Source organism: Bombina bombina, chromosome 1 (assembly GCF_027579735.1).
Source record: "Bombina bombina isolate aBomBom1 chromosome 1, aBomBom1.pri, whole genome shotgun sequence".
Lineage (NCBI taxonomy): Eukaryota > Metazoa > Chordata > Amphibia > Anura > Bombinatoridae > Bombina > Bombina bombina.
Genome location: NC_069499.1, coordinates 1,530,538,998 through 1,530,552,421, shown reverse-complemented (window position 1 = coordinate 1,530,552,421; position 13,424 = coordinate 1,530,538,998).

The following is a 13,424-nucleotide window of genomic DNA, read 5'->3' as shown; positions in this document are numbered from 1 at the left end:
AAGTGCCAGTGGTTAGAGAGAGATGGTAATAAGAATGGTAAAAATCGAGAAAATAAGTAGTGATAGATATAGGTCAAGTGCATAGTTTTTAAAGGCACACTAAAGTAAAAATTAAATATGATTAAGACAGAGCATGCAGTTTGCTTTCATTATCATATTATGCTCAATCTTTTTATATGCACACTTTCTGAGGCACAGCTACAACTGAGCATGTGTGTACGTATATGAGTCTGTGATTGGCTGATCACTATCACATGGTACAAGGAGCAGGCTAATTGAAGTATATTATAAAATTTGTCAGAAAAAAAAATTACTACCCATTTAAAATACAAAGTATTATTGCATTGTTTTTTGATTATGTACTTTGAGTATAAAATTCTACTGTATTTAATAGTCCTTTAAACAGACACGAAACACAAATTTCTCTTGCATGAATTAGACAGAGCATACATTTTAAACAACTTTTCAATTTACTTCTGTTATCTAATTTACTTTGTTCTCATGGCATCCTTTGTTGAAAATCATATCTATTTAGGCTCAGGAGCAGCAATGTATTACTCGGAGCTAGATGCTGATTGGTAGCTGCACATATATGCCTCATGTCATTGGCTCCCTGATATGTTCAGCCAGCTCCCAGTAATGCATTGCTGCTCCTTCAACAAACAAAACCAAGAGAATGTATCACATTTGATAATCAAAGTAAATTAGAAATGTATTTAAAATGGTATGCTCTATCTGCATCATTAAAGGAATAATTTGGCTGTCATGTGCCTTTAAGGAGTGGGGTTGCATCTTCTGTCACAGCTGACAAGGTGTGATTGAGGTATTGTATGTAGTAACTTCATCTCTTATTAACCCTTTCCTGAAAGAGCTAATTTGTCTACATCGTAAACAAATTGAAATCACGCGATTGTTAATGTGATTGCGTGATTTCAATGATGGGATTGAGTTATGATGCTAGGCACACTTTCTAGCCCACGATCCCAGTTAAAAAAACGCTATGGCTTCAGGACAGCCAAACGGCTAGGACATTCCATGCCGTCCTAACGGTGCTAAAGCCCAGCGCAGTTAGGATGGCATGGAACATCCTAAAAGCGGGGAAAGGGTTAAGGTAATTTTTTTTAGATTGTGGCAAAATAGTTAATTGGCTGTGAGATTAGATGGGGAGGTTAAGGAAGGTGGAGGAGGATGTTGAAAACTGAGAGGTGTTTAGGATTAGGATCAAATGTAAAAAGCCCATACAAAATATTTTTTTTTGCTTTTTCCTGTTCTTTCAATTATAATCAAATATAATTAAGCATTTAAAAATCATATTTAACCTCCTTACGGTGATAAAAAACAAAAAAAAAAATGTATTTATGTGTCGGTGGTTTCTTCACCATTGTAGCCTTGTGTGAGGTCTCATGATCTAAGGGAATTCCCTAAATAAGGTCATGTATTTATTTTGAATGTCATAACCAAAAGGTTTTTTGTGCTGTCCCTTTAAAATAACACTAATTTTGTTCCATATGAAATATAATTTCTGCATTCTTTTGGTACAGATGGCAACTCTTTAGTGGGCATTGTATCATCACAAGATATGTGTTCTATTGGTTCTGGTATTTGAATGATCTATATGAACTGTGGAAATGTCTGCTGGCCTGACAAAATAAAATTACACAGGTACTGAAGTCAAAAGTAAATGTTAATGCTTGAGACAGGTTACAAAATATGAATGATACAGTTAAAATATTCTTGAGGTAGGAATTGTATGCCAGCAGAGAACATTGCCTACTTCTGGGGTGAGCCAAAGGTACTTGCCACCTGGGTGCAGAAATATTTGCTGTCAGAAAAAAACACAGGACAAAATACTTTATTACATACACACACTCTCATGTATACTTACACATAAGTATAAATGCACACACCTATAAATACTTACAAACTCATGCATACATACACACTCTCATGTATACTTACACACAAGTGTAAATGCACACACCTATAAATACTTACAAACTCATGAATACATACACACACTATCATGTATACTTACACACAAGTATAAATGCACACATCTATAAATACTTACAAACTCATGCATACATTCACACACTCTCATGTATACTTACACACAAGTGTAAATGCACACACCTATAAATACTTACAAACTCATGAATACATACACACACTATCATGTATACTTACACACAAGTGTAAATGCACACACCTATAAATACTTACAAACTAATGAATACATACACACTATCATGTATACTTACACACAAGTATAAATGCACACACCTATAAATACTTACAAACTAATGAATACATACACACTCTCATGTATACTTACACACAAGTATAAATGCACACACCTATAAATACTTACAAACTCATGCATACATACACACACTCTCATGTATACTTACACACAAGTATAAATGCACACACCTATAAATACTTACAAACTAATGAATACATACACACTCTCATGTATACTTACACACAAGTATAAATGCACACATCTATAAATACTTACAAACTAATGAATACATACACACTCTCATGTATACTTACACACAAGTATAAATGCACACACCTATAAATACTTACAAACTCATGCATACATTCACACACTCTCATGTATACTTACACACAAGTATAAATGCACACACCTATAAATACTTACAAACTCATGCATACATTCACACACTATCATGTATACTTACACACAAGTATAAATGCACACACCTATAAATACTTACAAACTCATGCATACATTCACACACTCTCATGTATACTTACACACAAGTATAAATGCACACATCTATAAATACTTACAAACTCATGCATACATACACACACTCTCATGTATACTTACACACAAGTATAAATGCACACATCTATAAATACTTACAAACTCATGCATACATTCACACACTCTCATGTATACTTACACACAAGTATAAATGCACACACCTATAAATACTTACAAACTCATGCATACATTCACACACTCTCATGTTTACTTACACACAAGTATAAATGCACACACCTATAAATACTTACAAACTCATGCATACATTCACACACTCTCATGTATACTTACACACAAGTATAAATGCACGCATCTATAAATACTTACAAACTCATGCATACATACACACACTCTCATGTATACTTACACACAAGTATAAATGCACACATCTATAAATACTTACAAACTAATGAATACATACACACTCTCATGTATACTTACACACAAGTATAAATGCACACACCTATAAATACTTACAAACTAATGAATACATACACACTCTCATGTATACTTACACACAAGTATAAATGCACACATCTATAAATACTTACAAACTAATGAATACATATACACTCTCATGTATACTTACACACAAGTATAAATGCACACACCTATAAATACTTACAAACTCATGCATACATACACACACTCTCATGTATACTTACACACAAGTATAAATGCACACACCTATAAATACTTACAAACTCATGCGTACATACACACACTCTCATGTATACTTACACACAAGTATAAATGCACACACCTATAAATACTTACAAACTCATGCATACATTCACACAAAGGGGCCTATCTATCAAGCTCCGAATGGAGCTTGATGCCCCGTGTGCAGGCTCGCCAGAAACAGCAGTTATGCAGCAGCGGTCACAAAGACAGCTGCTCCATAACCTGTCCGCCTGCTCTGAGTACTGCTCTGAGTACTCTGATCGAGTACGATCGGGTTGATTGACACCCCCCCTGCTGGCGGCCGATTGGCCGCGAGTCTGCAGGGGGTGGCGTGGCACCAGCAGCTCTTGTGAGCTGCTGGTGCAATGCTAAATACGGCAAGCGTATTGCTTGCCGTATTCAGCAAGGTCTGGTGGAACTGATCCGCACTGCCAGATCAGGTCCGCCAGACTTTGATAAATTGGGGCCAATCACTCATACATGCACATACACATATGCACACACACACACTCATACATACAGGGGTATAACTAGAAGTCACTGGACACCAGGGCAAAGGCTGTAACCGGGCTCCCTATTTCAACACCACCCTTTTTGACTGTTTTGCAATAAGCAGAAGCTGAGTTGGCAGCAACATAGGATCAAAAGGAATTGTCTCTCTATAATGTGAGTGATTCTTCCCCTTAGTTAAGACTGTGGCCCCTATTTAAGAAAGTCTGGCGGACCTGATCTGACAGTGAGAATCAGGTCTGACAGACCTCGCTGAATACGGCAAGCAATACGCTCGCCGTATTCAGCATTGCACCAGCAGCTCACAAGAGCTGCTGGTGCAATGCCGCCCCCTGCAGACTCGCGGCCAATGGGCCACCAGCAGGGGGTATCAATCAATCCGATCGTACTCGATCGGGTTGATTTCCGGCGATGTCTGTTCGCCTGCTCAGAGCAGGCAGACAGGTTATGGAGCAGCGGTCTTTGTGACCACTGCTTCATAACTGCTGTTTCTGGTGAGTCTGCAGGCTCGCCAGAAAAACAGGGCATCAAGCTCCATTCGGAGCTTGATAGATAGCCCCCTGTGTCTGAGGATAAGCACTTGCCCAGCCACCTTGTACAAATATGTTGGCAGGTTCTTCTGTACATTAGCACTGTGGTAGACATCTTGTAAACAGTGCTACAATATTGTAAAGGCAAATCCATTCACTTTCCTTCAAATGTCAAATGTAAGCCTGGCTTGCAGGTTGACTTACAGAGAGGCCAGACATGATGCAGGTGGAGTGATGCTCCTAGAGGTGTGGCATGGTCTCGATTACTCCCCCTGAATGCATACATACAGACACACACATACATACAGACACATACATACACCCCCCTCATAACACATAAATAAACACATTCATACATACACAAACACACACATACATGCCGACACACTGACTGCACATAGAGCTTCTCCATAGTGTGCAGGCTCGGTTGCTGCAGAAGGGTCCTTGCTATAAACCATGAAGCCAAGTATGGGAGTGCATGGTATGTGGTACTGAGCTTAGCATACCATATTGCTTATGCAACAAAATAATGTATGCAGATCTCATGGTATTATTTGTGCCAAGAGAGGTACATGCTACAGTCTATGGTTGTACCAGGGATGACTCCTGCTCTCCTACATTTCAACACAGCTTCACAATCTGCAACACTGCTACTCAAATATCTGCCCAATCCTTTCTCTAAAAGCTACAGTGCACCCACTGGTATTAGCTAGCATTGTAAATTAAAAAAATAAATAAAATATATATATATATATATATATATATATATATAAAAAAATAAACATTGTACCGCCAGGCCTGCCGTCAGTCACCAACTGTGCCTGGGCGCTGTGAACCCTCCCACCCCACACCAATGTTTAAGTAGCCCTGGCTTTCTTGATTAGAAACAAACTCCAAATGGCAAACTCTCTGGTTGCTCCATAACATAACTACAGAGAACCTTTGCAGGTCTCTAAGATACCAGGGCATATGGCCTGTATGGTTGCATGGCAACTGCCCATCCAGAAATGGAACCAGACACTAAGAAGTGGGTTGCACAAAAATACTGCCTCAACAATCTGGATGAGTATGAGACAAATAATGTTTGTAAAAGTGTTTACGTTCAGGCAGGGGTTGCAACGTTCAGATGACTAAGGCACCCGGAATCAAGCAAGAATGTAGTCAGGGTCTGGCTTACGTTGGAAACTTGCTGGCAAGCAACTGTACAGAATCTTTACGCAGAGATTTGCAGAACAGGCCAAATTCAGAACCGGATCAAGAATAACAGGGGACAAGGATGAGGCAGAGAACAGTCTAGAAGAAAGCCGGGTAAAAAGCAATCAAGAAGAAAACATAATTCACGAAGTTCATCCAGGAAGTAACTCCAATCAATGGGCACATAAATTATGCTAACTGAATCATAAAAAGCAGCTGACATTGGAAAACTTTGCCCCAAGAATGATGCAAACAAAGATGCGACTGTAAGAAAATGGAAAATGAACCAATATAACAAAATTACGCAATGTGTCAAAACAAATCCAAGTGACAGGGAAACACACAAAGACATGACAATAACCGAATTTTCTTTAATTCTCCAGGTAAAGTGAGACTCTATTCTTTTTCTTAATTTTCAGCAGCTGAAGTTGAAGGAAAAAATGTTACTAAACCATTATCATCATTTGTTTGTACAGTGCTAACAGATCCGTAGCACTATAAACATAGGTGTAATATGCAAAGCTAACATTTGTAGGAGCCAATGGGTAGAGGGCCCTGCCAATAGTTGCCAACTGTTGTAAATCACCTTACAAACCCAGTGCTCCGGACCCTTAAAAGGCCTGATATTCAATTAAATATTAACTGGAGTACAGGTGAAATAATGAATATCTAACCTGTAAAGGGTTCTGGGGACTGGAGTTGGGAAACACTGCCTTACATGAATCTAAGACTAGGATTGCCACCTTTCCTGTAAAAAATATCGGCCATGCTCAATAATATTAATTTGCATAAATAATAATTATACAGCATTACTCAGAAACTAATGTTGCTAGGACTGATTTTAAATGCTGAGTGGCAACCCCTATCTGAGACCTCACCTTTCTTTGTAGAAGAGCTTTTGAGGCCTATTTATCAAAGCTCTTGCGGACCTGATCCGACAGTGCGGATCAGGTCCGTAAGACCTCCCTGAATGCATACAAGAGCTGCTGGTGCAACGCCGCCCCCCTGTAGACTGGCCGCCAGCAGGGGGGCGTCAATCAACCCGATCGTACTCGATCAGGTTGATTTCCGGCGATTCCTGTCCGCCTCATCAGAGCAGGCGGACAGGGTTATGGAACAGTGGTCTTTAGACCGCCGCTTCATAACTGCTGTTTCTGGCGAGTCGAAGACTCGCCAGAAACACAGGCCCACAAGCTCCATTCGGAGCTTGATAAATGGGACCCATTGACTGAATTGCCCTTGGAAACTCCCAGGAAAGTCTGATGTTTTTGCAAGTTTCATCATGGCTTCCCTTCTTCTATGCACCTTTATCCATGTTTAGACCCACCAAGTGTCAACTAATCATCATTGTTGAAGGTTTCAAAAACTAATGTTGCAGCAAATTTGTTCACTGATTGCTCTTTTTCATTAGCATCAATCCTTTTTCATTTGAGATAGACCTTGTCCTCTTTGTCCAAAACTGCAATATTCTGAGCTTTCTGCCTTTCTTCACCATGGCTGCCTCTATTAAGTTATGCTGACTGGACTCTCAGAGACATAAGTAACTCAAAGAATACTGTGTCTGCTCATAGAAAGGAATTCTCTCATTTAAAGACCCCAGTTTATATATATATGTAAAAAATAAATGTTATTGTTGTGTTTTTGTGAAATTAGCATGGATCTAGGTGTGTTTGTGTAAATGAGACACGCACATGGCAGCTAGGTATTTAAAAAAAAAAAAAAAAAGCTATATGTTCTTGTGTAAAGGAATTGTTGTGGTTTAGATGTATTTGTGTGGATATATATTCTTCTGCGTTCTGAAGAGATGATATAAATGATCCTGCGAGATCTCTAATGAAATTCTAAAAAGACAGATTTTGCTATACTTCTCCAAGGAGAGTTCCCTACATTTCTGTATGTGAGAGTTACTATCATAACAAAACAAAGAACTGGAAATGGAGAAATAACCACCCACCTGGATTAACGACCAAACACAGAAGCGCAATCTACTCAGCATGCTGACCATCCAGGCTAAAGCTAGAAGCTGGTTCACAATGCTAAAGGGATGTGATATCCTGTTTAATGCTAGTCATGGATGGTTTTGGAGATTTAAAAACATAATTTATGTAAGAACTTACCTGATAAATTCATTTCTTTCATATTAGCAAGAGTCCATGAGCTAGTGACGTATGGGATATACATTCCTACCAGGAGGGGCAAAGTTTCCCAAACCTCAAAATGCCTATAAATACACCCCTCACCACACCCACAAATCAGTTTAACGAATAGCCAAGAAGTGGGGGTGATAAGAAAAAAAGTGCGAAAGCATAAAAAATAAGGAATTGGAATAATTGTGCTTTATACAAAAAAATCATAACCACCACAAAAAAGGGTGGGCCTCATGGACTCTTGCTAATATGAAAGAAATGAATTTATCAGGTAAGTTCTTACATAAATTATGTTTTCTTTCATGTAATTAGCAAGAGTCCATGAGCTAGTGACGTATGGGATAATGACTACCCAAGATGTGGATCTTCCACGCAAGAGTCACTAGAGAGGGAGGGATAAAATAAGGACAGCCAATTCCGCTGAAAATAATCCACACCCAAAATAAAGTTTAAATCTTATAATGAAAAAAACTGAAATTATAACAGAAGAATCAAAGTGAAACAGCTGCCTGAAGTACTTTTCTACCAAAAACTGCTTCAGAAGAAGAAAACACATCAAAATGGTAGAATTTAGTAAAAGTATGCAAAGAAGACCAAGTTGCTGCTTTGCAAATCTGATCAACAGAAGCTTCATTCCTAAAAGCCCAGGAAGTAGAAACTGACCTAGTAGAATGAGCTGTAATCCTTTGAGGCGGAGTTTTACCCGACTCGACATAAGCATGATGAATTAAAGATTTCAACCAAGATGCCAAAGAAATGGCAGAGGCCTTAGACCTTTCCTAGAACCGGAAAAGATAACAAAAAGACTAGAAGTCTTTCGGAAATTCTTAGTAGCTTCAACATAATATTTCAAAGCTCTAACTACATCCAAAGAATGCAATGATTTCTCCTTAGAATTCCTAGGATTAGGACATAATGAAGGAACCACAATTTCTCTACTAATGTTGTTAGAATTCACAACCTTAGGTAAAAATTGAAAAGAAGTTCGCAACACTGCCTTATCCTGATGAAAAATCAGAAAAGGAGACTCACAAGAAAGAGCAGATAATTCAGAAACTCTTCTAGCAGAAGAGATGGCCAAAAGAAACAAAACTTTCCAAGAAAGTAATTTAATGTCCAATGAATGCATAGGTTCAAATGGAGGAGCTTGAAGAGCCCCCAGAACCAAATTCAAACTCCAAGGAGGAGAAATTGACTTAATGACAGGTTTTATACGAACCAAAGCTTGTACAAAACAATGAATATCAGGAAGATTAGCAATCTTTCTGTGAAAAAGAACAGAAAGAGCAGAGATTTGTCCTTTCAAGGAACTTGCAGACAAACCTTTATCCAAACCATCCTGAAGAAACTGTAAAATTCTTGGAATTCTAAAAGAATGCCAGGAAAAATGATGAGAAAGACACCAAGAAATGTAAGTCTTCCAGACTCTATAATATATCTTCCTAGATACAGATTTACGAGCCTGTAACATAGTATTAATCACAGAGTCAGAGAAACCTCTTTGACTAAGAATCAAGCGTTCAATCTCCATACCTTTAAATTTAAGGATTTGAGATCCTGATGGAAAAAAGGACCTTGCGACAGAAGGTCTGGTCGTAACTGAAGAGTCCACGGTTGGCAAGAGGCCATCCGGACAAGATCCGCATACCAAAACCTGTGAGGCCATGCCGGAGCCACCAGCAGAACAAACGAGCATTCCTTCAGAATCTTGGAGATTACTCTTGGAAGAAGAACTAGAGGCGGAAAGATATAGGCAGGATGATACTTCCAAGGAAGTGACAATGCATCCACTGCTTCCGCTTGAGGATCCCTGGATCTGGACAGATACCTGGGAAGTTTCTTGTTTAGATGAGAAGCCATCAGATCTATTTCTGGAAGTCCCTACATTTGACCATTCGCCCGGATGTAACGTTTGGCGGCTGAGATAATCCGCTTCCCAATTGTCTATACCTGGGATATGAACCGCAGAAATTAGACAGGAGCTGGATTCCGCCCAAACCAGAATTCGAGATACTTCTTTCATAGCCAGAGGACTGTGAGTCCCTCCTTGATGATTGATATATGCCACAGTTGTGACATTGTCTGTCTGAAAACAAATGAACGATTCTCTCTTTAGAAGAGGCCATGACTGGAGAGCTCTGAAAATTGCACGGAGTTCCAAAATATTGATTGGTAATCTCACCTCCTGAGATTCCCAAACTCCTTGTGCTGTCAGAGACCCCCAAACTGCTCCCCAACCTGTCAGACTTGCATCTGTTGAAATCACAGTCCAGGTTGGAAGAACAAAAGAAGCCCCCTGAACTAAACGTTGGTGATCTGTCCACCACGTCAGAGAGTGTCGTACCAATGGTTTTAAAGATATCAATTGATGTATCTTTGTGAAATCCCTGCACCACTGGTTCAGCATACAGAGCTGAAGAGGTCGCATGTTAAAACGAGCAAAGGGGATCGCGTCCGATGCAGCAGTCATAAGACCTAGAATTTCCATGCATAAGGCTACCGAAGGGAATGATTGAGACTGAAGGTTTCGACAAGCTGAAACCAATTTTAGACGTCTCTTGTCTGTTAGAGACAGAGTCATGGACACTGAATCTATCTGGAAACCTAAAAAGGTTACCTTTGTCTGAGGAATCAATGAACTTTTCGGCAAATTGATCCTCCAACCATGATCTCGAAGAAACAATACGAGTCGATTCGTATGAGATTCTGCTAAATGTGAAGACTGAGCAAGTACCAAGATATCGTCCAAATAAGGAAATACCACAATACCCTGTTCTCTGATTACAGACAGAAGGGCACCGAGAATCTTTGTAAAAATCCTTGGAGCTGTTGCTAGGCCAAACGGCAGAGCCACAAATTGGTAATGCTTGTCTAGGAAAGAGAATCTCAGAAACTGAAAGTGATCTGGATGAATCGGAATATGCAGATATGCATCCTGTAAATCTATTGTGGACATATAATGCCCTTGCTGAACAAAAGGCAGGATAGTCCTTATAGTTACCATTTTGAATGTTGGTATCCTTACATAACGATTCAATATTTTTAGATCCAGAACTGGTCTGAAGGAATTCTCCTTCTTTGGTACAATGAAGAGATTTGAATAAAACCCCAGTCCCTGTTCCAGAACTGGAACTGGCATAATTACTCCAGCCAACTCTAGATCTGAAACACATTTCAGAAATGCTTGAGCCTTCGCTGGATTTACTGGGACACGGGAAAGAAAAAATCTCTTTGCAGGAGGCTTTATTTTGAAGCAAATTCTGTACCCTTCTGAAACAATGTTCTGAATCCAAAGATTGTGAATTGAATTGATCCAAATTTCTTTGAAAAATCGTAATCTGCCCCCTACCAGCTGAGCTGGAATGAGGGCTGCACCTTCATGTGGACTTGGGAGCTGGCTTAGGTTTTCTAAAAGGCTTGGATTTATTCCAGACTGGAGATGGTTTCCAAACTGATACCGCTCCTGTGGGTGAAGGGTCAGGCTTTTGTTCCTTATTGTGACGAAAGGAACGAAAACGATTATTAGACCTAAATTTACCTTTAGATTTTTTATCCTGTGGTAAAAAAGTTCCTTTCCCTCCAGTAACAGTTGAGATAATAGAATCCAACTGAGAACCAAATAATTTATTACCCTGGAAAGAAAGGGAAAGCAAAGTTGACTTAGAAGACATATCAGCATTCCAAGTTTTAAGCCATAAAGCTCTTCTAGCTAAAATAGCTAGAGACATATACCTGACATCAACTCTAATGATATCAAAGATGGCATCACAAATAAAGTTATTAGCATGTTGAAGAAGATTAACAATGCTATGAGAATTATGATCTGTTACTTGTTGCGCTAAAGCTTCTAACCAAAAAGTTGAAGCTGCAGCAACATCCGCTAAAGATATAGCAGGTCTAAGAAGATTACCTGAACATAAGTAAGCTTTTCTTAGAAAGGATTCAATTTTCCTATCTAAAGGATCCTTAAAGGAAGTACTATCTGCCGTAGGAATAGTAGTACGTTTAGCAAGAGTAGAGATAGCCCCATCAACTTTAGGGATTACCCAGATTATTCCATTCCCTGGAGATTACTTCAGAAATAGCATCAGGGACAGGAAAAACTTCTGGAATAACTACAGGAGATTTAAAAACCTTATTTAAACGTTTAGATTTAGTATCAAGAGGACCAGAATCCTCTATTTCTAATGCAATTAAAACCTCTTTAAGTAAAGAAGGAATAAATTCCATTTTGAATAAATATGAAGATTTATCAGCATCAACCTCTGAGACAGAATCCTCTGAACCAGAGGAACCACTATCAGAATCAGAATGATGATGTTCATTTAAAAATTCATCTGAAAAATGAGAAGTTTTAAAAGACCTTTTACGTTTACTAGAAGGAGGAATAACAGACATAGCCTTCTTAATGGATTTAGACACAAAATCTCTTATGTTAACAGGAACACTAGTATTAGATGTTGATGGAACAGCAACAGGTAATGTAGTATTACTAAAGGAAATATTATCTGCATTAACAAGTTTGTCATGACATTCATTACAAACAACAGCTGGAGGAACAGATACCACAAGTTTACAGCAGATACACTTAACTTTGGTAGATCCAGCACCAGTAGTATCTTCTGACTCAGGGTCAATCTGGGACATCTTGCAATATGTAATAGAAAAAACAACATATAAAGCGAAATTGATCAAATTCCTTAAATGACAGTTTCAGGAATGGGAAAAAATGCCAGTGAACAAGCTTCTTGCAACCAGAAGCAATAAATAATTAGACTTAAATAATGTGGAGACAATAATGACGCCCATATTTTTTAGCGCCAAAAAAGACGCCCACATTATTTGGCGCCTAAATGCTTTTAGCACCAAAAATGACGCCACATCCGGAACGCCGACACAAAATACGTCAAAAAAATGACGCAACTTCCGGCGACACGTATGACGCCGGAAATAGAAAAATATTTTTGCGCCAAAAAAGTCAGCGCCAAGAATGACGCAATAAAATGAAGCATTTTCAGCCCCCGCGAGCCTAACAGCCCACAGGAAAAAAAGTCAATTTTAAGGTAAGAAAAAATGATAAATTTATATGCATTATCCCAAATATGAAACTGACTGTCTGAAATAAGGAACGTTGAACATCCTGAGTCAAGGCAAATAAATGTTTGAATACATATATTTAGAACTTTATATAAAAGTGCCCAACCATAGCTTAGAGTGTCACAGAAAATAAGACTTACTTACCCCAGGACACTCATCTACACGTAGTAGAAAGCCAAACCACTACTGAAACGAGAATCAGTAGAGGTAATGGTATATATAAGACTATATCGTCGATCTGAAAAGGGAGGTAAGAGATGAATCTCTACAACCGATAACAGAGAACCTATGAAATAGACCCCGTAGAAGGAGATCATTGAATTCAAATAGGCAATACTCTCCTCACATCCCTCTGACATTCACTGCACGCTGAGAGGAAAACCGGGCTCCAACCTGCTGCGGAGCGCATATCAACGTAGAATCTAGCACAAACTTACTTCACCACCTCCATAGGAGGCAAAG